Below are 4,616 nucleotides of genomic sequence, written 5' to 3'. Positions count from 1 at the left end.
TCCACTAATGTCTTTCAATCTCTTCATTGCTACCATTGTTCCATCTATTAATCTCCCCTTGTATATGTTTCTGAATCCACCTTTGTCTAATATGTTCTTGGAGCTGAAGTTCTCTGTTGCTACTTGGATCTCTCTCAGTGTGAATTGTCTGAGGTTGCCTAAGTTTATTAGTTCCTCCTCTTGCTTGTCTGTAACAAAACCTAGAAGAACCCACATGAGATTTTGGATTTGAAATCACACTTGCAAAGGTTTCGGATGAATTTTATTAATGGGTTCTCGATTTACTGACCGTTTATGTTTAGTACGGATCGATTCTGATGATTCTTCCTCCACTAGCGAAGGAGGCCCAGTGTTAGTAGAATAAGAAAGGCAGAGCAAAGGCTAGCACTAATTGCAACAACTACTTTCATATTCTTGGATTTTCCTGAAAAATGGAATTTAGAAGCAAAGCATTTCAGGATAATCCACATGGAGAGAGAGGGGTGTAGAGAAAATACTCTGTGATGAATCTAGAGAGAAGGAAAGCGGAATAGGCATGTGTGTTCCACAGTAAGCTTCAGTAGAATGGCCTCCACATAATAGAGGGTTTCCCACAACACTGTAAGTAATAAACAGAGAGGAAAACATCAGAGAAGTTAGAACAATCAACAATGGATTTGAAACAAGGGAAGTTGAGAAACATTTTTTTTTTAACCCGAATATTACCCGGGCTGGCCCCTGTCAATTTATTAATAATAAAATCAAATTAAATCAAAAAATACAAGGTGGGCATAATCCGCCTTACCCCAACCCGTAGATATAAAAATCTCACTCACTCATCAAGAAAAACTATACACCTCCACCCCCAAGAAAGAAAACTACTTACAAATCACAGGGAAACCCACCGTTTCCTCCCAGATGATTTTCCTAAGCTCTGGAGGAAAGTCGACCCAAGAACTAAAGGTCGTGTTAGAAGTTGAATCACAAGCATAATTTGCTAACCAGTCGGCCTCTCTGTTACCTTCCCTAAAAGTGAATGAAATCATCGGCCGAAGGGAGTGAACCAGAGATAAAATTTCATGGAACTAGTACCACCCCTTCCAAATATTACAGCTCTTTTAAGAGATGCAGTGCACCGCTAAAGCTGAGTCAGAGTTTACATGGAAATCCAGAAAACCCATTTCAGCACAAAGCTTACGACCTTGCCTTAAGGCTCTAAACTCCTCAATGGAATTAGTGCAATCCCCATAAAAATTAGCAAAAGCATCCAGGACTTGTCCTCTTCCATCCCTAATAATATATCCCCCTACACCCACTCCGGGGTTACCTCTACACGCACCATCTACATTAGGTTTTACTACATTGAAGGTGGGACACCAATAAACTGCTAAAGGAGGTCTGAAACATGGGGAATCAGGGACTAAATTAAAATTTTGTAGGATAAGCTTATCTCTAAAAGAAAGAATCTTTTTAGAGGAGCTAAGAAAAGGGAGTTCCTTCACCCAATTTTTAACCACTTCCACAATGATGCTAGTAGGGCCTTGGTCTCTCCCCCCCCCCCCCCCGCCTCCTGATGTTTCTCTTTTTCCACAGCTCCCAACTAATGAGAGAAGGAATCAATCCCATAATTTTCCCACATATGCATTTCCCCTTGGCATATTCATGCCAGAATGAAATACAACTCCTAATGTCCTGAGAAGCAATAACCTCCACATCCAGAATTGAGGGAAAAAAATGCCAGACCTTAGAAGCCGTCATTCCCTCCATCAAGCAATGGGAAGTAAACGCACAAGCTAAAATGGGGCAACAATGGCATTTGGATACCAAGGGAACACCTAAACTTTTCAACGATTCATCGGCTAGGATGCCACCACACATGAGCTACTAGGAAGAGAAGTCGATCTTAGGAGGAAGGGATCTATTCCCAAACCATTTTGCAAATGGCTTAATTGCAGAATAGGATCTAATTTCATTCCAAGCAGATTTAGTAGTAAAAATATCATTACTAGTTGGAGACCAAATTAATTTGTCTTCCTTGTTTGAAAGGCACTAATTGGAGTTCAAAATACTATCCCTGGCTGCTTGGGAATCAATTTGCATCAAAACATCGCCATTCCAAGAGCCATCGACTTGAAGCACTTCTCTAACTCGAATTTCCAGATCAAGATTTACAACCCCATCGACATGATCCAAAAGTAGACTCCAACCAGACCAATTATCGAGCCAAAATTTAATGTCCCCGAACCTATAAGCCATTAGGATTTAGAAAGTAACAATTCCTTGTGCTTCAAAGCACTTCTCCAAGACGTCGTTCCAATATTCCTTAAGCCTGCCAAAGCAATATGATTATTTTGAAGTAATTTTGCCTTAAAGAAAGAACACCAAAGGGAATTATCTGACATGATGCGCCATAAACTCTTGATCCTCAAAGCCTTACTGATATTTTCTAACCGGCAAATGCCAAGATCCCCTTCTGCCAGAGGTTGCGTAGTCTTATGCCAGCCCACCCAGTGATGGCGTTTGCTCCATTTAGAATTACCCCCACAAAAATCAGAACAAATACCATTAAATTTCCTAATAACAGCTTTTGGTGGATTCAGAGAAGAGACAATGTGAATGGACATTGAATTCAGCACATGTTTCAAAAGGATAATTCATCCTCCTGCAGATAATAATTTACCCTTCCAACCTACCACTTTTTTGCGCACCTTGGCCAAAAAATCATTAAAAAAATTAATTCAAAGATGCCCCGAGTACATTGGAGCACCCAAATAGGTTATGGGAAGCTTTTTCCTGGAAAAACCTGTAACCCTTTCAATCATGCGACATCTACTATCTTCAACTCTATTCCCCATAATAAAGCAACTTTTTCCTTATTGACTAGCCGCCCTGACGAACCCTCATATATGGTAATAAAACCAATGATTTGCTTCAGAGAATATTTTAGACCCTTTGCAAAGATAATTGTGTCATCCGCAAAGAGACCGAAAAATTCCTGGACAGCCCCTAGGTAATTGGAAATATCTCGCCCTCCCTTCCACGAATAAAGATCTAAGCCTCATGCTTAAAACCTCCTCCGCAATAATGAAAAGAGAAGGGGAGAGGGGGTCACCTTGTTTCACCCCCCTAGAGGATTTAAAAAACTCTGGAGGTTGAGAAACCTTACTTGAATGTTCTAGCGGGAAATTTGGTTTTAATTGCCCTTGAGTTTTTATTTTTGCTTTAATGTGTTTGCAAATTTAAATTGGTAATTTTATCCTCCCGTAGTGGTATTGATTTTGTTTGACTCATACCATTAGGGAAACAATGTCAAACCCCATCCCATGCAACCCATGTGATTTATTTTATATTTTATGGGACAAAAATTTTATTAGTGCTTATGCAAGGGATATGTTTAGTGTATATGCAATAGAGTTGGTATTTGAACGTGATGCAAAGTGTGGTGCTTCCTAGTAGTAGTGTAGTAGGATTCTTGAATGTAAAGAGATGGTTGTAATTTAAATTTTATTTTTTGAGAAGCCATGTAAAGGGAAGCTACTGCACTGGGAATCACTTTCTTGTATTGATGCGGCATATCACTTCAAGTACCAATTTGGATTTCCTATATGAGATCCTTGTGCACCCAATGTATGGCACATTATTATGTGGTTTGGAGGTGCCCTTGCCTCCTTCACTGTCTTTTGTTCAAAATCGGTTAAAACTATACATTCCCAGATCCACACACTTGTGAGATTTGATTATGAGCTTGGCAAAATTTTTTGTATCACCATGTGGAGAAGGGAACCATTAATTTTGAATGTGTACTAAATGTCCTCCCTTGCATAGTATGAAATGTAGTGATGGCCACCAAAACCGTTGTTGTTGACCTTAACCAAGGCAATAAGTTAGATGGCACCAACTATGACATGTGGCATCGCAAGTTTAAATTTTTGCTAAATGAACAAGAATGCCGTGAACACTTGGATACTGAAATGACAAAACCCAATGAGGGTATTGTTGTCTGACACTGTTAAAAAAATAAGGCCTATGATGCTTGGTTTAAAAGGGATCGTAGTGCGTGCTTTATTATACTAAGCAGCATGCACGACGATCTCATAGGCACATATGAGAAATGTGAGACTGCCAAGTCCATGTGGGACCAAGTCAAGTTAGACTGCGGGGGTACAACAACTATGAGGTTGAGGGCCATGACCTTGAAGTTTGAGATATACCGAAAGGACCCTAAGCACACCATGACTGAACACCCTTAGGGTTGTGAAGGACATAATAAGAAAATTAAATGATGTTGGGATAAACCTTACCGATGAGTAGCAAGTTCAAGCCGTTATTAGGATGTTACATGGTTCCTAGGCCCAAATGAAAAAGTTCTCACATACAACGACAGTGTCAAAACTTTTAATGACATTACCGCTCATGTGGAACTAGAGGCGGAGTGCCTAAAGGAGACTCAAACATAAGCCATTATCTCCCAAGCGGGGCAGTGCAAGACTTCTGGGTCTAAGCGCAAGAGACAAAGGAAAACAAAAAATCAGGAATAAGCTCAAAACACTACACCAAATGGAGGCTAGTCCCCCAAGTACAAATGAGGCAAGACTGGTGGTAAAAGAGATTTGTCCAAGGTCAAATATTATAATTGC

The 4,616-nt window shown here is 40.0% G+C and overlaps 1 long non-coding RNA gene across 1 annotated transcript; it reads right to left on the bottom strand.

Annotated features, from left to right (window-relative positions):
• Positions 1-351: 351 nt before the first annotated feature.
• Positions 352-3,171, bottom strand: LOC122666179. The gene is made up of 3 exons (XR_006333505.1): positions 3,146-3,171; positions 498-598; positions 352-424 (listed from the first exon to the last, which is right to left on the bottom strand). It is a non-coding gene; the product is annotated as an uncharacterized LOC122666179 (long non-coding RNA).
• Between the last annotated feature and the right edge of the window lie 1,445 nt (positions 3,172-4,616).

This window comes from Telopea speciosissima, chromosome 6, assembly GCF_018873765.1.
Source record: "Telopea speciosissima isolate NSW1024214 ecotype Mountain lineage chromosome 6, Tspe_v1, whole genome shotgun sequence".
Taxonomy (NCBI): Eukaryota; Viridiplantae; Streptophyta; class Magnoliopsida; order Proteales; family Proteaceae; genus Telopea; species Telopea speciosissima.
Note: the sequence above shows the minus strand (reverse complement) of the source record. Positions and strands in the feature narration are given on the sequence as shown.